Genomic DNA, 22,532 nt, shown 5'->3' with positions numbered 1-22,532 from the left:
CTATTGATGAAAATGCTGGTTGTGTTATTCAATGTATGCAAGAAGAAGTATATTTTGAGGGGAATAACTTTACATCAAGACGTAAATATATTATTGTTTCACTTTGTGTCCGATAGATGCTGGGCTATGTTGTGCCTGTAATATTAAATATCAAAACTAGTAAATATCTGTTAACTTCTTGGCCTGCTAATGAATTGAGGTAGTTTGAACAATTCTATGAGCTTATAATTTGCGCCAAGAGAATTTCACTTATTTGCTGAATTGATAAACTTCAGTTATTCGAAGCTAGATCGGTAAGCAGCCAGTCTATTTTTCAGTGGTGTTCCCATAACTATATACAGTATAAAATAAAATTAGTTTCAGTAAGCCAATCAAAAGCAATTGTGATCAATGTCCTTAGTAGATGGAAAGCTCCTAACAAAGGTGAAATAAGGTATTCGTTTTTAAATAGACAGAGGTTTGAGAGCCCAGGACAAAATTACAGAAGCAAATGCTTCCCCTTCCTGCTCCAGTCTTTTTGCTCTCCCCCTTCCACTTCTGTCCTTGCAAGTTCATGGGTCTGGCAGTAAACTGGTGGAAAACAGCTGTATATCTCATTTCTGTAAGAGCATTGCTTGATGTCACTGGTGAGCATTGCTCTCTTGCCTCAAAGGGGACATGGGCAGGGAATGAGTAACTAAGCAAAGTTATTCAGGTAAAGCAACCTGAATACTACCTCTGCTACTGTTGTCCTCTTCTGACTGGTCCAAGAAACCACTCAGGTGTGGCATCTAAGGTGTGGCATCTAACCACTAAGATATGGCACTTCTTTTCCTTTTGATTTTTCTATTATTAGCACAAACTGGCTTCTGTACAAGAGACAGCAGTAATTGCAATTACCTATTTGAAAGCAGGGTGGCTGTGGGCTCTGTAAACCTTCTCCCTGTGTCTTTGCATACTTTCTGCATATATTCAGTTGCACTCATTTCTTGGTGAAAAGCCTTTCCTGTCAGTGAAGGAAGTATGTGTGGGAGAAAGCAAATTCAGCCCTTCTCCACCTTAGTTTAGTGACCAGAGCATAATTTCTGATACACAGTTATGCTAATGATGTACATCCATTTTGATTCAGAATGATAGTAGAAATTACTATATTAGTAATTGCTGCTCTCAAACCACCAGTACATAGTTCTAGAGATCGTACGTAAAATCCACCATTGATACATGTAGGCTCAAATCAATGAGATTAGTGCATTTTCCCCGACCTGTACGGCAGTTGAGTTGAAGTGTAAGCATCACCGTGTTTAAAAGTCCATGATAATGCCTCAAAATGTCTTCTAACCTTAGAGTAAGGTGACGGTGTTAAATTGCCAGAGGGAACACTCCATAATTCTTCAAGAAAATGGGAAGACATAGCACTGAGCACCCAACTATACCTCACCTCACATTTTAATTTCTTTTTCCTGCTACACCTGAGGAAAGCCAGAGGGTGTGTAGTCTGGTAAGTAGAGAAGAACTTTTCTAAAGAAGAGAGAATAGCGTTTAATCCACTCATTAGTTTATTATTTTAAAGGCAACAATAAGATGTAGAAAATCACTTATCTGTGCATTATATACATACACTTTTATTTTCAGCTGCTCTGTAATAGAATTTTTTTTCTATCCGGGTTTGATGTCAACCTAGAATGTCAGTTTTGTTTTGCCTTTTTTTTTTTTGCTCCCTGGGAATTATATTTTGTCATGGAAGAACTGGACAGGCCTGCACCATGCAGTGGTGCAAAGCAGGAATACACAGTAATGTCTATGCTAGTTAACAGACCTGAAGCATGACGCTGAGCCCAGCCTGGTAAGATCTGTGGAAAGGCAGACAAACTGGGGACACTAAGCAGAGCTTTACCCATCAGGTAAAAGGCAGGGGAAATACCAGAAAAATGATATGTTGTGTTTTTTCTATAAAACTACCAATAAAATTGTCCATAAAAATATTGAAACCAGAAGAAAAGTTAAGAAGTATATTTTTCCCCTCTCATTTTTCAGAGAAACAGAGCCATGGAATTCCAGATAATAGAACATGTCTGACTCTTTGTCCATTTTTTTGTGGGTAGTGTTTTCAACAGAGAAATTCTAATTTTGTTAAGGAGGTACATATCATACTGCTCAAAAGGTGATGGGTTACAAAGACCATAGCTATCTTGATGAAGGATTTCAAGTGAGGAGGCTTGCTTTTTGGAAATTTTCCCTAATAACATTAAAATAGCGTGTTATTTTTTATCATATTATTTGGGGGCTGTAGTTTCCCCAGAAATCACAGATCAGGACTGAAAAGCAATGAAAGAGTGTAGCTTCTATATTATATTTGAATTTTTAATTACATCCTGACATTGTACATTTTTACCCATATAGACCACATCCCTTTTGAAATGATAGAAACCAGTTAGCTCTTTGACTATAATTTTTCAGATAAACTGCACGTTTGAAAGCAGAGCAAAGCAGCTATTGAAGGAGATGGCTATTCCTCTTTCCCTCCTGTCCTCTCCACTGTCTGGTGGAGAGGAGGGGCCAGAGGCAGGTAAGAAATTAAGGAAAGGAGATAAATTTTTCCTATAGATGTGTATAACCAGCACTGCTGCTAAATCATGGTTTTGTGATAAACTGTGGCTTATATGCATGGAAATATTGTTGAATCATCTCAAAGCATATATATATATAAAGCCTTAAATTATAGCTGTTCTAACTCATTGCAAAATACCTTTTTTTGATGATGAGCTATTAAATAGCTTAAATAATGTAAGTGAAACCAATGCTTCATGATAATTTAAATGTAGCTATAGAAAAAAAAGATGTTACAACATGCAGTGGAAGCATGGGACCGACAAAAATAAACAGTGGCTTTCTGCCTTTCACATTTCAGGTAGTAGTTTGTTGCTGGAAGCCTAGTCATATGGTGTTGAAGGACTGGCCTATTAATTCTGCAGATGGTAAGAGAGGATTAGAATAGATTTATAGAACAAAGGTGTTAATTTCTGTAGTCTTTAAAGAAAGTTTATATATGAATGCTTTAAAAATTCATACAGATATTCTATGAGTTAGAATTTTTTTATGTATAAGCAGTTTCCTAAATTGCACAGTACTGTTGTAATTTATTTTTTAATTTTTTTTAAAAAAAAAGAGAAGCAGTTGCGTATTTTCTACAGTTTGTATAAGGACAAAGCAGAATCTGTGATATTTGCAAGAATACAAAAGATGCGCCATTCCATAATGCTCCATGGAGATGAAACAAGAGATAAGAGTTCTCAGTTTTTCAATATGACGTTTCTGGCTTTGTGCAGAAGCAGAGATACAACATCAAGAAGAATTACAGTTAATAAGCAGGGGTTTTGAGGAGTGCAATTTTAGATGTTGACATGTACTACTCCACTCTCACTCTGGGTACCTGTTTCACTTTTGCATATTTTCCTGAGCACTATATTTCTAACAGTAAAGTATTGTATGACTTCACGGGACATAGGGAGTTAAGACATTTGGGGGATATGTGTGTTCGTCTGTGGGGTTTTTTCATTCCTCTGGGACATGAGAATTGAGCACTCTTTATGTTAAATTTTTTGCTGCATGTCAGACAGACCGAGAATTTAAATATTTGTATATCTATTGCAAGCCATCCCTTATTATTTTATTGGAGAACACTCTCCCAGTCTTAAAAAAAACCCCCAAGCCGGTCTTGCCTCAGCATCTAACTGGGCTGGACGGCTCTTAGCTGAGAAGCCAAGCCACAGCGTGGTGGATCACTGATCTAACTGGTAAACAGCAGGTTAACAATCAAGCCCATTTTGTCTGCCTAGCATTTCCCACCAGGTAGACGACTAAAGCACGTTGACTTCTGTGGCACTGCATTTTTCCCTCCATGTATTGCATGTGGAGTGAAAAAAGTAAGTTAGGGCTCAAGATTCTACTTAGTTCTAAATACCTAAATCTGTTCTAGATTTAGCCCTTGGTACCTGGTTGGTTACAGTAGTGGTAACGCTGCTAGCTGTTCAGTAAGATTATCTGGTGATCAAAACAGCCACCAGATGTATCACCTGTAAGTGAGCACTGCCTTGCTTGTTACGGAACAGAAAGAGGGGCAATGATGTTCCTCCCACTAAGGGCTTTGTTAACAGCACCCCTGGGGCAGAGTTTGGATGGTTTGAATGGGTTGGGGACACCTAGGGGAGGTGCAGCTTCAACATTCAACGTATTCTGTGTGGTTTTGTATTATTCTAATCAAAAGTATCAGTACTAAAGCGTTTCCATTCTGAAGGATAATTTGCCTCTTTATTTGGAGCAACCTCTGGTGTGAACAGGATACTTCCTGAAGTGGGGACTTCGGCTATGCCTTCTTCTCTAGGTCTGATACATTCAAAGATTGTTTGCTGATCATGAACTTGCAGTGCTTTTCATACACTACACAGTGTTTTGGGAAAGCAGTAATATGCAGCAAATCGAGAGCAGGCTGCTGGGCATGCCTTAGGCAAGTGTAGTTGCCTAAAAATAGCACCACTAGCCCACAAATGCGCATATTGGCATGGTGCACTCTTATAATTCAGCTTCATACTTTTTTCATTTTTCATTGCATGAAGTCTCTTAAAAAAGTCCGTGAGGTTTTGTGGAATGTAACCTGTCACTGTGAGATATAGTACATTGGAGAAATATTAGAGCAAATGTCTTTCCACTATTTTGAACCTTTTTGTCACTGCATTTCATGTCACTGCTTCCTCTCTGCTCTTTGTTTTGTGTGCTCTATGGCTTATGAAACACCCTCATTAGCTCTTTCTTTCTGGTCTGTTCTAATAGTGCTGATTCACTAGCAGCTGATACTCCACTATGTTTATTTTTTTTAGTTAACTAACAAGAGAAAACTTTCATAGTATTATGAAAAGGGTAGTAGGAAGTATGTTACAGCCAGGTTCATCTTCTGCTGCTACCAGTGACATTTCTTTTTTAATTCATCTGTCTCCTGTGATTCTTTTCAGTCTTGAGACATCAAATTTAGAAATTCAAAGTAATTTTTCTGTCAACCCCTCTGAAACAATTTTTTCTTCAGCCATCTCAGCTGCCTTGTGCTGCAAGGAAGCAGTTGCTTAAAATACTGATATGTAGGAACCTCACAAGTATTTAAGTTAGAATTCTTTTAAACAGATTTGAAGCTGACCTTCTCATCCTTCCTCATGCCATACAGAAACATACATATACCTCTGTTAATTCTTGGAAGTGCTTGTCTCACCTTATCTGAATTATATTTCAGGTTGTGTGCCTTGCTTGTGAAAAATTGCCATATATCTGTTAAATAATATAGCTTTTCAAGATAGGACTAAAATGTTGTAAATCTCTGTCATCATCAGCATCTTTTAAAAGATGGCACAAATGGTGACATCTGGGAGCCAATTCATCATTTAATTAAATTATCCTGTAATGAAATCTGCCTTAATGAGATTAATTTTAATTATTAATCAGGAGCTGACATGGGCACAAGGCACCATAAATAATAAATGGAAGCTGTGTCTGCTCTGTTTCTAAGAAAGGACCTACTTTAGAAGAGCAGTGCTTTTCATGAAGCTATGTTGGGTTTTTTTGTGCTATCATCTTTTTTTTGTTGAGTTTGGTTTCTGTTTCAAACTTTAAGTCAGAATGTTAGTCCTGTTTCTGTTGATGAGTAACTGTTGATGTTTTAAAATTTCATTTGATTCAATCATTATGTAACCAGTCACCTTTATTATTCCAGAAATAAATTCTGGGTTTTTTTTCATCTGTAGTAGTTAATTATCATAAGTATATTTTAGCAGTAAGTAATGTAGGTAGAATTTATTGGGGCTGTACCAAAAATGCGCAAGGCTTTGGGCTAGTCTGTGCTATCACACTTATGTTTATATGCATACATGTGTTCATACTCATGCAGCTTCTCCCATATTCTGCTGTAATGTGCATCTTCGTGTGGATTACATTAGTGTTTGTATTATGAATGCCATTTTTAAGCACTTTTGTTGCTTGGCCATAACAGAAGTTTATTTAGGAAGCATGGCTGGCACAGGAGAAATGATCCCTGTGGGTACCAGCCACAAACACTTCGTGAGCCTTGTCATGTTTGTCTTATTGGAGGAGTGAACACTTTTGCCTTTACCTGTAAAAACACTGTACTTCTAGCAGCTATTGTATTCTTCAGTGGCATACAGCAGTTGTCTCCCAAGCATTTCACAGCTTTATCAGCAGGGGTGACTGGAGAAGGTAGGGAATTCCAGTGCCGCCTTTATGTAACCTTTTCGTACCTATAAAACTGTACAGTTACACGATAACTGTGTGGCTTTCCTAGAACGGATAAAGTGATTTGTGTTCATGTTCTGTATGCTGCTAGTTATGCGACAGGATGTGGCTTTGTTTTTCATCCCTCCCGAACACACATAAACATAGAGTTATAGTAGCTGGACCTTACCATGTCATCATATCACTTGTAACAAACAGTGGTAAGAGCAGAAATACCTAGAAATCATAGACTGAAATGACTTACCATCAGTTTTAGGACAGTTGAAATTTATTTGTGATGGGAATTGTTTGTATCCCAGAGGCTTTCTTGTCTGTGCCCCACAGTATTCTCAGGTGCCAAGGATTGTGGAAAGGGCAGTCTCCACTCTGTCAGCTTTCTGTAGATTCTTAGTGGACACTGTTGTTTGCATGATGCAGTGATGCCTGGACTGCTTGTTCTGCTATGCTACATGATAGAAGTAATTATAAGTATTATACAGGATAATTATATGACACTTTAAAAGAAGTACGGCATGCAGTATGGCTCAATAAATGTTTTGTAAGATGTTAATTAAAGAAAGAAATATATCTCAGCCTAAAAGAGTTCTTTGGCTCATTTAAAAGTAAGTCCTAAAAATACTCGGGAAAAGTCACCACAGCTTTAAGCATGCCGAACTCTTGATGCATTTCTTTTCTATTTTTTTAACAAAAACAGAAGATTGATATTTGCTGTATCATAATCTTACCACAGTATATGTGACATATGGTATCTGCTTTGGTGTACCTTATTCAAACTGAACTTTTCATCCAGTAAGGATCTAAGCCCCCCCAAATTCCTCTTTTATGCGATGGTGAGCAAGACACTAAAGGGTTTGTATGCCTCACTATTGTTTTAGAATGCTCTCAAGGGACCAATATATGGGTGAGCAGCTCTTCATGCATTTCCAACAGGCATGCAGTAGCGTTGTGCATGGAACTGCTTTTGAGGACGTTTGACAGGCTCGGGAGGAGAGGGTGGGTTCTCTCATGGATAAAATTCTGGTTAGAAGTTATGAAACAAGGAGTGAAATTGTCAGAAGGGATTGGATGACATAATGGAAAAAAATTACTCTTCTTTTTCCTTTTTTTTTTTTTAACTGTCAGTTTAAAAAGTTAACATTTAAAGATGGGAGAATTGGAGAACATTTTGGGCAGGTATCACCATGTGATTTCCCAGTTCTTACACATTTTCAGCATCTGCTGAAGGTGGGGGATTGGGCTCAATGCATTTTTTTGTTATCTTGAATAGATCTACTTATGTTCTTAAGCAAAGAGTTATTGATTGTAGAAAAATCCGTATTAACTTGGATCATTTCTGAGAAGCTCGCTGAACATGGTTCAATAGTGTGATCTCCCAAGCAGACTGCAGGGAGATCACACATTCTAGGAATGCAGTGTGACGCACTCTGCTTGCACAGGCTGCATTCGTTTGGGATCTGCATGTGCCTCCAGACAGAGTACCCTGTGCCTCACCAGAGGGGCACGTTTCACTTGGTTTTGAGCCACTGAGCTCAGTGTTGTAACCTCTCCGGTACTGGCTGGTCAGCCCCTGTGTCACTGTGTTCTGTTAAAATGCAGGGTGTTTCACTGTGTGTTAGCAGCCAGGTTTATTGTTCTGCATTTCATGGGTTCCTGCAGACATCTCTGCATTGCAATCAAACTTCAAGTTGGCTTTTTTCTCCAGGAGCTGATCCAAAGCGTACTGACGCTTAGAGGAGTCTTCCAAGTAACTGCTGTAGGCTTTGGAACAAGTTGAGTATTATAATACAGGCTGGAAACATTCAAAGAAGAGTCACTATTTCACACATGCACACACACACATAGATGTGTTCAAAGGATTTATTATCCAAGGGCTATGGAGAATATTTTGTTCAGCAGCTGCACATAAAAATAATACTATCCAGTCAGAAAAGAGAAAACTCACTTCTGGCATGGTGGCCTGGCAAATGTTAGGAAATCTGTTTCTGAGGGTGCGTCTGCACCCACGCCCTGGTGTGTATGTGTTTGCAAAGTTGTCTGCTGATCCAATTCATTTCTAGCTTTCGGGGAGAATTACTGCAAGATTTCAGTGGTCTGTGGCTTTATTTTAAAGGTTTTAGTTTTCCGTCCAGCTTCTCCCAGATGCGTTCAATAGATGACAGATTTGAGGGTAAAACTGGCTAGTTTTTATATATTTAACACTCCATCCCATTCTTTTTTCAGGCACATACTGAGATCTGGACAAATGTTTAATATCATTGTTAAGTTGCAAAATTACACCTTGGCCAGTTGGACATGATCTCCTTGGAAGACCACAGCTCTGTAGAACATTCTGGTAGTCTTCTTGGGCATGACAGCCATAATATTTGCAGTCGCCTAATTGCCTTGGCTCAAACTCAAAGCAATCCCCATGCCATTAACTTAGCCTTTCCTTAACTGCTGAGAAGTGTCTGCTCTGCACAGTTTGTACAAGGACGTAAACTCTGTGCATTACGACTTGTCCCCGTATACTTTTTTCCATGTTCCGAAGTCCCAGTTGGCTCCCACAGAGTTTAAAATATGGCATTTGAAACCATGTTTTCATTAGGCTTATCACCCTTGCATACTGATCTGCTTTTGATCTCATTGGGTCTGTGCCTGTTTCAGAATTGGTTTGTCCACATTTCCTAATGTATAAATGGATAAGGAGATTTTAGGTGAGATATCTAACTTGCCAAGAAATTGGAATTTGTAAGTTCAGCCAATCTAGATTTCCACCCACTTTCTGATGTATACATGTGAATGTAAATTGGTTTCGGTCTCTTTAATTTACATACCAAAGAGTCAGAAGAAGGTGTAAGTTACTATAGGAGTGGATAACTAACTTATTAATGTGTGCTCCTTTTAGTTGCATTACCTGTTTAGCCTCTCTCCTGACCATTCAGTGTATCAGCAACACCTTTATAAGCTCAAACATATTTAATAATTTGAATTCAGAGATAATATAAGAATGTAATCTACAATTTGTGAATGAGTATGGACATAAATTTGCCTATTTTATGACTCTAGATTCACTCATTTCAGTCTTAAGGCATATTCTGCCATCCCAAGAGACTAAAAATCAAACTAACAAGGAGAAACATGCCCTAGACTCTTCAGAGCATTCTGGGTCTCACCTGTGAGGTCCATGGTAGATCTGCTCTTGACTTCAGTGGTGAAAGGTCAAACCTTCGAAATAATAGTCTTCGTCCAGTTGTTTAAGATTTCGTAGAAATAATTTAAGTCATTCTACTTCTCAGGGTTGCCTGGTTTCAGTCAAAGTGTTTTTAAACACCAGTTCTAACCATGATTCAAATCACCCATCAGGGAAAAAAAAAAGTCTTAATTTTTATGAGTATTTTAAATCTTTTTTTCTTTAAAAACATTGTTATTGACATTATAACCATGAAATGTGGACCTGTCTTACATGACACTTGGAAGACAAGCATTTAGGGAAACAAGTGATTTTTAAAGAAATTTGATGGGCTTCCTCAACTTCTGAATCTCAGTTTCTATTTTGTTAAAAGTAAGGATACCGCATTTGTTACTTTGTAGAAATTTGAATTTTAACTCATTATTTGGATCAACTTTCAGTTTGGATGCAAATTAGAATTCTACCCAAACGCAGAAAACCAACATTTAATTTATTTTCTTGAAAGAAAACAGCCTTAAATAGTTTGAATACATAACAAAAATATTTTCATGCAAGTCTAAAGGATTTAGTATACAAGATAATTATTAATCACAGTTACTAAGTGGACAAGTCACCACACTGGGAGAGATTTTCAAAGCCTTCTGGATACATAAAGTTGTTGAAAGCTATACACGAAGATTTTCGTATTTTACAAATGAAATTAATTACTGACCTCTGAAAAATGAGTTTGAATTTACAATTAGGTTTCTTCCTGCTTAGACACCTTTGAATTTCCATGCACCAGAAATCTTCAAAAATTAGTTTAACTAGTAAAGGTCAACTTCTGCTGTTTCTTTTGTTATATGGCTGGAAGAGAGAAAATTTCCAGATTTTGCATGTCTTAATTGAATTCGTTTACATTAGAGGTAGAAAAACTTGATGACCCTTGATAAGAAAACTGAAACTTGAAATGTCTAGGAAAACTCATTTCTGTGCAGGTGAAAATAAAATATTTATCTGAAAAACATGTAATTGCTAATATTTATCCATTATGTATTGTAAAACACATACCTATTAGGTATAGTATGATTTTGTAATTTACTTTTTGGTCTTAGTTGTACTTAGAAGTTTTTCTTCCTATATGTATCTGAGATTAAAATAGTATTTCTTGTTTATACATTTAATAATGACTCAATAACACTATTTTTAAAAAATCATATTCACTCCATAACTGTAGAAGTTTTAGTCTTAGTATACAATTGTATAACTACAAATATAATTTAAAAATGCTTAAAATTGAATGCAAATTATTTAAATAGTAGAAAATGGCTGTCCTTTAAAATGTGGTTTCTTTGACAGTTTTTCCATTTGATGGGCACAAGTCTTTTGGAATGTTTTGGTACCTTCAATTATTTCTGCTATCTTTCCAGATACTATAATAGCACTTCGAAGAAACTGACCGTCTCTTTAGCAAGACAATCTTGGAGGAGGACAGCCATATTCACCACACCTTTGGGTAGTTTGCATGAGTGATATCAGGCCTCCTTTCCTTCTCAGCAGAATTTTCAGTCTTACCTTGGTAGACTTTCAGACCATCTTCATAAAGTTAGAGGGGCATTGAATCATGTGAATCAGCTCATGAGTTAGCTCTTTATGACTTGATAACTTTCAAACCTTGTACAACTTAAACATTGAGACAAAATCTGAAAGATGCTTCTGGGTAACCAGTTGTATGTCATAATGATGATCCTTATTTATGCTCAAGGTCAGTTAATTTTAATTGTGTTCTATCAAAATATTTAATCTTTCGGTTTTTAAAGTCACACTGTTCAGTGCTAATTCTTTCATGCAGATGAAATTAATTGCATGGTCTTGTATTTAACCTAGCAGTGATTATGAAAGTTTTCATTTTTTTCAGTTTTAATGACTGAAATGGACTGAAATTTCACAAACCTGCCTGATTTGAATTAACCAGCTGAATTTGCTCTCTGACCTTCAGAAAATGGCTTCTGTTTAACTTAATTTTGCTGAAGAACTCCTCAGCTGATTTATTTAACCTCTGTAATCTAAGTATCAGTCTACTATTTTATAATAAAAACTGAAATGTAATGAAAAGCTCCATTTTCCATCTTCAACTTTAAGGACCCCTGATTTCATCTTTATCTGTGCTAGTAAGCTGATGAGGTCCATGTGATAAAGATTCAGAAAAAGCGAGACACAGAGTTTCATGCAGTAGGAAGCTCTATGATCTTTTCACATAATGTAAAATGGAAGGCATTAGTTAATGTTTTCCAAATGCTCAAGGTTAATTGTTCATTCACACATGTTCTTCTGAAACAGTCCGTCAGCTCTTTTTAATCTTTGATTTCCTGCATTTCGTTGAGATGGTAGCTGTTTCAAGCTACTTGTCCCCCACCTCGAACGCCTCGTTGAGCTGCTTAGTTTATTCTTAAACTTGGTGCACCTCCAGGTGCTATTTGTTTTCCTTTCCCAATAGCCAACTCTGAGACAATGTGCCCCTCTGAGCTTGCAAAACTAACCTAGTAATCTGTGGTCGTCACTCCGTTTTTGTCTATATGGTAAATCTTATTATAGAAACCAGAAGTTTAGATTTCGTTTAACTAAAAACTAAACTATCATCAGCCTGAAGGTTCCCAGTGTTGAGTTTCTTTTTCACTAAAGCAAAATCTTTGGTTACACTACAAAACAGTCTGTTTCAATATGATAAAAGGAGAGTTCAGACAACTACTTCAGGCATCTAAGTTTACATAGCTATTTCGCGATTCAGAATTCAGGTTCATCCAACATAATTGTAACTCCCCATTGAGGAACCCATTAGAAGTCAGCCGCTGAAGAGATGTGGCCTCTGCAATAGTGAATCAGGTCTTGGTTTGCTGAGTCTCATGCTGGAAGAGTCTCAGGACTGAACTGAGAAGTGGGCTATTCAGAAAAAAGTGATGGAGTAGAGTTTTACTGTAGTTCCCTAAAATGTGAGTAGACCCCTCTGCCCTGATACTACTTACATACGTAGGAGTGTTGGTAGAGGACAGCGTAAGTGATCTCACACAAAATCTACAGTAAGGTTACATAGTGGTCAGTTTTGAGTCTCTCTCAATCTTTCTTTGCTGCCACAGGAAATCATGGAGGGAGGGAGATCCACGCTCTGTGTTCAGTTCTGTTTGCTCAACCTGCTATGGATTTGGAAGTGTTACAGAATTCAGATACGGGAAATGGGAATTAATAAAGACATCCAAAACTCCAAACCTCCTTTATGGACTGCGACAAATATAGTTGACAGATGAGTGCAGTAATGCATATACAGTAATGACTAGGATAGAGACTGTAAGTCAAGTGCTGCAATTTAGGGAGTATTAAGAGAAACCGAAATATATTTCAAACTTATAAAAGGAATATTTTTCTACCAACACATAATAAAGATTTGGAATTCATTGCCACTAGAGAACATGGATGACTGTGTGACTGAAATTATTTCCTGAAAAATAAGACCATCCACAAATATTAAGTAGTTTTGCTTTGGTCAGATAGAAATATTTGTGTTTCACACACCAACAAATCCATATAGTATAGAGGTAAGACTGAACTCCTTGTCCTGGCAGGTTGTTCTATAACTTCACTGGACAGTGGAGTGACTCTTGTATCTGCTTTAAAAACCACCAGTAACATCCACTTTCATAAATATGTCATTGTGTCCTGTATAACCCAGAGATCTAATCTGGTAATCTAATTCGTAATAGAGACTGGAGTCAGAGATACCGTGGTCGATATCTTCTAAACTGAGCTCTCGGCTAGCTCTGGAGCAAAGAACTCACTGGTGAAAAAACACCTGATTCCCTCTTCTACTGCCAGTTGTCCCTGCTCCCCTCTCAAACAGGCACTCTTGTCAGAAGGACTTCTCTTGTGACTGTGTCTCTTTCTGTCCTGCCCTTCTGTGCAGGCACAGCCAGGCCTTTATTTCATTTTTTAAAATACACTTTGGAGGTTGTTTGAAACTTACTTTTATTCCTCAGTGCTTTCAATACAGCACTTGTGCGCTCACAACAGGGACAGAAAGCAGAACTGCAGTTACGTATAGTATGGGGTATGAGTTGGGGTTGGGCCCTGCCTCTGTGTAGATGTGACAGTTCTGGGCCAAATCAGTATAAACCTTGCATACATGGCTTTGTCGGTCAGTAATGCCATGCACTCTGAATATATGATACCATTTTTCTCGTAGTGAAATAGTTGTGTTTTATTTTAGCTAGATATTTTAGGTACCAACTTGCTTATTTCCTCCCTCTGCTGTGCACCTCAAGGTATTTAAAACATTCCTTAGTATTTTGTAATATTCCCTTGAACTCTTGCTAAAACTGAAGATATTTAAAGTGGATTCATTTTAAATTAATATATGTGTGCTTGAATTGTTTCAAAACTCTGAAGTAATATTTTCATGCACGATGGAATTTTTTTAGTAATATCTCAAGGTGTTTGGAAATCTCTAGGAATGTATATAAGGAGTAAGTCTCATTTCTAATTGCACATATTACAGTGTGATGCCTTTTTTGTTGAAAACAATGAAGTATTACAAATCTGGAAAGGAGAATAGACTTGAAATCCCTGGCAGAAACTTATCAACACTTTTTCAATTCAGGTTGCATTTGTGTGGTGATTTACACGTATGCCTAACTCACACTGTGAATTAAACACTTTTTAAAGCCAGTGAAACAATTTACATGTGAAGAAATAAGCACATGCGTATGCTTTTTAATAGATTATGTTGAATATTCTTATTGGCATAGAAACCGATATTTTGAAAGAAATAATTTGCTTAAATGTATATCTCCAAAACACGTTTTCTTGTAGTCTAAAAATTACCAAAATACAGTTGCGTCTGTCTAATAAGGAAAGTTTATCTGCGCTAATGACCAGAATTGCTATATTACCTTCAAAGCTGAGAAGAATCACTTTGGCTTACTATAAGGAAATGCCATTAATGTTTTTTTTTGTCTGTATTACATCAGGATATGCTGCTTGGTTCCCAGTTCAGACAGAAATTCTGTTCACCTGCAAAAGTTGCCAGGTTTACTCCAAATTCTTTCATTTTGTGTGTATTTCAGTTCATTTCTTTCTCCACAGAAAAAGCATTAGGACTTCTACATTTTATTCTCAGTCTTGAAAAGGTACTGTTTGATTGCTGGAAATTATCAAAAGCCAAGTTGGAGAAGCACAATACAAAGTTCCCCGTTTAGGCCATAATGTAAATTTTTGGAGGTCTGGTTTAGGAAAAAAAATTTATAATTATACAAGAAAAAAACTTCACTGTAGGCTTTTAAAATGATTGCTTTTTTTATTACCCATTTTGAAGCACTTTAATGTCTCATGACAGTGACAAACCTAATTTTATTAAAACTTCATTTTACAAAATACTATGATTTGTGATATCTTATTCTTCATTTATATATGCAGATCTAAACAGGATGTAAAAGCAACATATCTGTATTTCTGTCCTTGTGTCCAGAAATGGAGATCGTGATGTAAATTAAATGATTCTTCCAAATGCTTGTGCTGATGCAGAGAAATTGGTTGTGATGATGGAGGATGTTTGCTCTCCAAGCACTGGTCACTTGTAAGATGATACACCTTTGAAGCTGAGGTAAAACCTCTGAAATACTATATTTTTGAATGGGTTGATGTTGAAATCTGTATCCTGAACCAAATTTTGCTCTCACTTATGACAGTGCAACCCCATTGACTGTAGCAGAATTGCAAGTGTGATGAGAAGAAAACTGGATGCAGTGAATTAAACTTTCTTATACATAGAAATACTAGGTAAAAAACTACATCAAGGGCTAAATTTTGCTACTATGTCATGGATAGTTTTAGGTTACACTGCAGTAAAGGAGAGCGTTGCCATAAGCAGACATTAATATCTTTGTATTTCCAATTATAAATCTGCATGTTTGAAAAATACTGAAGGATTCATGCATATGAAGCAATGTAGAATTTTAATGTATTTATTTTGCACATTTGAAAAGCTTACAGAGTTTAGTAAGTGATCAGTTTAATAAAGTGGTATTTTGGTGAAACTGTCTGTGGAAGCCGAAACCCACATTCTGCTCTTGATTATTGTGGTGCATTCCACAGAAAATTGATGAACGCCTCTAGAGAACAGAATATGCCCCTATGTTTTTCTGTGTTGCAGAGGACTATAAACTTAACTTAGGCTTCAGGATGCAATAGCTTAAAGCAACGGGTGGATTTAATAAAATTACAAAGAAGGAGGATTGTATTTTAGTTAAGCAGTAAGCTGTCACTGGAGGAAAAAGAAATAAAAGCCTATAGTGTAGCACAACAGAAAAAGGACTGAGCTGCTGAAAGCTGGATTAATTCAGTGATATAGAGATGTCACTTCCTCCTTTTGCCAGGCTGTGAAATTCTTTATAATTCCCACTGGTAAAGCTGTCAACACAAACAAAGGGAAATATGGAAACTTCCATGCAAGTCATCCTTTGATGGGTAGAAGAACATATACGTTCAAAGGAACAAATTTATCAGCATCATGTGTGATATAAGCTTTTTAGAAGCATTATGAAAAAAAGTGCAGAGAGCTTACCCAAATCAAGAAAGCATGTAAGAAATTGATTAACTAGGTATGGTAAAATATTTTTAGAACTATGTTTCTAAGAAATTATTTTAGTAAAGATACGCACTTAATAAATGTGGAATACTAACTTGCCTAACGGTTACAATGTCATCTGTAAGTTCGGGGCAAAGCTGGCTAAAATATGTTCATTTCTGTGTGAAACTTGCTTTTTTTGTTAACCAGCTGTCAGTGTCTTTAGACGAAAAGATTGGGAGATCAATAGTTAGTATGGCTCAGCAGTACTTTCAGAGTATGGATTAATCAAATTAATTCATTAACCAAACACATTGGTGACACATTGTGTAAATGAAGTTGTACAGAAAGAGCTACAAAAACTTTGTACCAAAAAAAAGTATTCATTTATCTTTTGTCCAAAATGTTAAAGGACGTTGGTAGGACACTGTCTCGTAATTATCTGAGGGTATCTGTTTCCAGGAAAGGTGAAGTTAAGTGGCCCACGTAAACTAGGTATCTCCCTGAAATGTGCATAACCAGACATGGAGAAGTCCAAGAATTTTCACTGTAACTCACGTATGACATTGCTTTTTACGTAAGGCTCCCTTTCAAGATTTTTATACAGTGAAAACCATTTCTGTATGAAGTGGCTTGTTTCCCTAAAGTTATGAAAGATAAGCTTCATTCACTCACAACCAGAGCTTTTTTTAGTTTTGTTTAAGGGAATTACGGTACAGGCATTTCTTTTTTCTTTTCTCATTTCTTATTTGTACCAGTTTATTTTTAATGCATGTATAAAATTTATCATGTTGCATTGAAATTTTATATTTTAAAAAAAGGACAGCGGAATTTTTCTTACATACTTACATATCAGTCGTAGTAAGGGAGGTGACCTCAGTTAAACTGCTGATTTTGTTAATCCCTTAAAGTGGAAGCCTAAAAGAGATTATTTGCTAGGAAAGAGTCATGTATGGATGATCTTTTTCAGGGTGAGTCAGCCGTTCCCTAATTCCTATGTCTTCCAAGTCAGAACCTAAACACCATCTTTTCCTGCATGCAAAAAGCACTTCCCCTACCACGCTAGGCTTTGCTCCAGGCACAAATAAACAGTGTGAGTCCTAGCACTGTGCCATGAAAGGTCAAGATCTGTTGCTGCTGATCCTGCTTTTGCCTGCCCCGGCACAAAAGTACTGCCTTGAAGTTGTTTGCATACCACAGCTGAGGAATCCCTGCTTCAGTTTGTCTCGGGCTGGATATTGCTCTAGCTTGCTGATGAGGAGGTCCGTGGTAATTATGGAGGTGCCAGTCGGCTTTCAAAGTAAACAGTAAGTTAAAGCAAGGAAAGAGCCCTAGTTTTATATGAAAAATCTATCATGCCATTCCTCAAACCATCATTTCTGAGTATGTACAATGAATTAGCCACGTGCGTACTGAGGGAGGGAGGAAGAGGGAGGAGAGCCGGTCCTGTCACAGAAGCAGAATGAAAGCCGAAACAAATGCTCAGTACAAGCAGTGAAAACATCGTATCTGTCTGAAAAAATGACAGATATAAATGGACAGCATTTTGTTTTCTTAGACTGGATGCTTGGCTAAGAGCAGTCAGATACTTAAACGCTCTTTCAGAGTGTCTTTGAATGTGTAATGGTTAAAATGATTGAAAATGTGGTCTGCGGATGAGAAGTTCAAGTCAAAAACACAAAACAGTTCGACCTCTTATATCCCTTGCAGCTTACAAGGTCTGTTTCAAAAATTTAAAGCGCCTTCCCAACTTTCATATAACTGTAATTCTCTCCTGTACTGATGTAAATACATTTTTTATTTGGTCATAAAATAAATCTGGAAGATTATGCTAGACTTGAATCTCCAGAGCCATAAGGAAATCTAGATTTTAAACTTTCAGTGTTGAGATCATATTTGTGCCCGACACAGATCACTGATGCATTACTCATCTTGACTGGAGCACTAGAAAATGTGGTAATAAAACCATGTAATAATTAGCAGGAGCTTTTATAAATTATTATTACCTTGAATGTCTTCGAAAGATAAGATGATACATGACAACTTCCCTTTAGGGGAAATTATATGAAAACTCTTTTCACAAAGTTTGTACCTTGAACTTGACATGCATTTTGAAAAGTTCAGGATTTTATTTACTTCTTTGTTTTAAATCAGAATTAATATCAGAAACACTTTAAATGGCAGGTGCAAATGAGATGTAAATAAGTACTTTTTGGAAAAAAGGTTAAAGAAACCGGTGGAAGATATCGAGATGGAGATGTTGAGGCACAAAATACTGTGTTGCCAGTTAGGATGATTTTATTGTGTTTATGGTATTAATGTTTCAAGTTAAAGGCTAAATATTTCAGGTTAAAGGCACGAAGATGTATACTTGCATTTTACAGACTTACATGTAAGACTGCAGAAATAAACTGGAAAATGCAAGTGCTTAGAAAACATAAGGCAAATTAAGAAGATCTCAAAACTTAAAAAAAAAAGTGATGCTTTAAAGCTCTTTCAGGAAAGTGATTTGTAAATATGTGTAGTTTGTTGCTGTTATTAATTTATGTTTACAATGTAAAATTCTTATTTATGTTTATAAACTTTTTTCACTATCACTGTTTGAAAATCTGATATACTCAAATGTCCGTTTTTTTCTTTGAACTCAGATTTTAGTTGGCTTCCATCTGTTTCTCAGGGGTTTCTTTTGAGATTTAATCACACGATATTTAAGTTTTGGTAGCGGTTTCAGTAATGAAAAAAGTGTGTGTCCTGAAACTCAACTGTCATCCACTGTTTTGTTGTCGTTGTTCGCTGTATCCAAGAAGTGTCTCTCTGCAAGGTTGAAGGGAACAAGGAGCAGGAGGGTGATGGGACAGCGATGAAACCACAGACCTTGCTCTAAGGAGCTGCATGCTGGTGAATGCCCAGGCAGAACATAACACAGTATTAGTGGTGGCTGGGAGTCTAATAAATACAGCATCACATATTGATAGAAGTGTTATAATAGTAATGATTTTATTTGCCTCACTCCCTTGGTTCTACAGACAAGCCGTGGAGTAGGTAGGAGGCACTCATGAAGTGAAATTCAAACGATAGTTTGTCTTCCCATAAGGTCTATGGGATTGCCACATATAAACTCAGAGCAAATAAACCAAAAAATACAAGACACCAAAGCCATTTTAGAGGGGGTTGTAAATTTAAATTTAATTTAAATTTCTTGAAAAAGCACAGCAGTTCAGATCTGGGAATTTATTCTTTCTGACAGTTTGGTAACTAAAAAGACAAACTAACCAAAAAAGGTAAAAGCAGTTGAGTGAGTGAGTTTTTTGACACAGCTGGGTTGGTTGGAGGCACCATTACACTGTTATCCATTGTACGGATAAAGGTTGACACCCCAGGGCCTGCCGTGACCTGCCAGAGCCAGCCAGACAGCCAGGGAAACGCCAAGAGGCCCCACAGTGGGGAGAGTCGGGGGCTGACGCAGTCCCCTAGATCAAAGCGCCTTCAAACTCTCTTTGAATGCAAGATCAGAGTCCACTAAAATATTTATTTGGCGTTGAGTTTGATCTCCGGTTATGAAACTCTTGACCAATCCAAAATCTCACAGCTAGCCCCTTCTCAAAAAGTGTCTCCACTTCTTCCACTCTTTCTTGTCAGTTTTATCACCATATTGCTTGAAAACCCCTATTGACTCAAAATGTGGAGTGGTTGTGGTGGCCCTCAGAATGTGTTAGAGAAGGTTGCTAGACAGGAAAAGAATCTGCTGCTACTGTGTGTTCTTCCCTCTAATTTACCTTGAGAAGCACTTCATGTCATATGATGAAATCTGAAGGAACAGTAAGAAAATGTTAACTGCAAAAATGCATTCAAGGGAAGCATATGTTCCCATTAGTACCTTAAAAAGAGATCACCACTTACATAAATAGAGCATTTTCCTTCTCTCCAGTCTCTCCACCTGGAGGAAACAGAAATAAAAGGTAGAGAAATCTTTCATAGCTCCACTATTATGTTTATTAGTCTGCAAAACTGTGGATATAAGAGTAACTGTAGCTTATGTGGTCCTGCACAGTTTGTTAGTTTGTGACATTACTTAAAATGTAAAGGCATGCTGGTAAGCTTTTCTTTTTGGTTTGATATTCTTTGTATTGCAGGCAAACGGTGAACAACACCATGTAACGCAAACCGTAGAACAGGAAAAACTGTATCTGAAGTAATTTTCACTACTGCAGCCCTAAACCAAACACTTTTGGTTGCAGAACTGAGAGATTCACAGTATTTAACATTTCATTATTTCATTTTTTCTCAAATGAGTACAATTCTTATTCGCTAATGTCTGCTACTTCCCTTTCTGTCACATCTGCACCCTTAGGAAGGTGGTGTAAATAAAGGGCATGAAGAAACTTTGGATTTATGTGTCCATAGAAAACACCTCCTCCTTGGTAGTCTCAATTTGCAAACAGGGCAGTTCATCAGTCACAGGGATGCTGGGACAGTGGTTTCCCCTGTCAGCCTGAGAAAGGAGCTCATCCTGTAAATGTAATAATTTTTTCTGATCATCTCTTTACACCACTGCTGTGTGCATAGAATTATGCTGTAGAATTTTTTTTATCACAGCTATGTGATAAACACTTTTAAAAGTGTACAGGAGTGTACTTTGCCTCCAGATATTCAGGCCTGAGAAATGATAAAACTGTCTTGTTTTACTGGGAGAAGGAGGAAGGCTGATGGTCGTTCTTTGGTCCTTGCATTCTTGTGAGCAGAGACATGTTAGTCTACAGCAGAAGACAGGAGGACAGAGGTGAAGTGGTGGCAGGGGGTGGCAAATGAGTCTGCTCTGGTTTGGAGCTGCTGAGTGAAGACCTCCTGTGTATGGACTTATGCAAAGGGGGTGATGGCGTGCTCCTTCACTGCTTGTGGAGTCTAAAACCAGGCTGGTTTTCCTCTGCCTGATGCCTGGTAAAAGAAGAGGCAAATCTTGTTCCTCATCTGCTACTGTGAAGACTCGCTGCAGTTCATTGAGCAGTGCCTAAGGATTTGAGCCTTAGAGCTCACTGTTCATGTACGTCCCGTGGCGTTCAGTCTTCCCTTGGCAGCGCTTTTCATGATGGCTCTTTCCTTTGTCTCACTTTTTTTGGTGATGAAAAACACAATTGCTTGCAAGCAATCTTGCGTTAGCGGCCTTCCACACCTGATGCGTTAGTTGTTTCAGCAGTTAAGAATGAGGTTATGCCCAATGCTGATGTCAAAAACAACACGTGAAAGCTGATTATGCTCTCCCCAGTACTTTATGTATGCTCCAGTGGGTTTTCATTGTCAAAGAGGTGGGCCTTTATTATGCCACATAATGGAGTAAAATAAGGATTACTTGGATTTCAGTGCATGAGATAATAGCAGCTCACAGGCACCTGTTTAAGGAAGTGTATTATATTCCTAAGCACGTGTATTTTATAAAAATTAAGCAAAATTTCATTTGAAAAAACTTGTACTTAAGCTGCATAAATAGGTTCAAGTACCAAAAAAAGGCATCAGGGAACCTGGATGGATGCATTTATTAGTGGCCCGTACAATCCTGACAGTCCCTTCTAACAATAAAGTGTGGGACCCATCAAGTGATGGCACAAATATCCTAATCTGAACTGACATTGCTTTCTAGCCCAGTTCATCAATCATGTTTTATTAGCTTTAACAGAGCCAAGCTGCTGTCATTTCCATGCTGTAGTGGTGACAAAAGCTGGTGCCGAAAATGTGCTGCAGGTGTAACTTTCACTCAAAGAGCATTTCTGAGCAGCAGTCAAGTTTGTGTTTGCATGGGGAGAGAGTGCCATCTTCAGTTTCACATCTCCCTGTGAAACAAGTCTGAACTTTCTAGTGCTGCCCGATGGCTAAGTGAGGAAAAAATTATCAGGAGAAATTGAGAAATGGTTCTTAATTCTTATTTTTATGAGACTTTGGACTTCAGAAGAAAAATGCTAAACATCGTGTTCTTGTTCCCCTTTTAAGATACCGTTGATTTAGATATGTCTGTTGTGATGAGTAATTTCTGGTAAGGAAAAGTAAAGTTGGGCTTTGTCCTTTTGGTTTGCAATGCCATATGACGAAAATAACAATTGCCAGCTAGATCGCAAACCCCTTGTAACCAGTAGCACATTGCGTGCGTAAAAACTGAGAGCTAGGAGTCTATGCATTTACTGTGTTTTGTAAGATCCATCAACTCCATGTATTCTTTCAGCCCAGACTTGACTCGGTGTTTGCTTTGGGGTCCTGGCACTTGACCCTTGTTTTTCTTGGCTCTGTGTCATTTTGCAGCAGAGCTCGAGGACACTCCTCATCTCTTGTTTCCAGCATGTTAACATATTCAGGTAAATATTACCTGGCACAGGCACATGCATTATCCTTTGGGGGAGTATTTGTAAAAGTTTTAAAGTCCAGATCAAACAACAGCATCCATCTTCCTTCTTCCTGAATTTCTTTTATTCATGAGATGAATGTCACTAGCAAAATTCTTTCTTCGATCTTCAG

At 37.5% G+C, this 22,532-nt stretch overlaps 1 protein-coding gene across 18 annotated transcripts in view; it reads left to right on the top strand.

Annotated features, from left to right (window-relative positions):
* The window catches only part of EYA4 (EYA transcriptional coactivator and phosphatase 4), a 160,524-nt gene that overhangs the window by 42,463 nt on the left and 95,529 nt on the right, over positions 1–22,532 (top strand). The gene's annotated exons all lie outside the window — the stretch shown is intronic.

Source organism: Opisthocomus hoazin, chromosome 2 (genome assembly GCF_030867145.1).
Source record: "Opisthocomus hoazin isolate bOpiHoa1 chromosome 2, bOpiHoa1.hap1, whole genome shotgun sequence".
NCBI lineage: Eukaryota > Metazoa > Chordata > Aves > Opisthocomiformes > Opisthocomidae > Opisthocomus > Opisthocomus hoazin.
The sequence above is the reverse complement of the archived record's forward strand: the minus strand, read 5'-3'. Positions and strand labels throughout refer to the sequence as shown.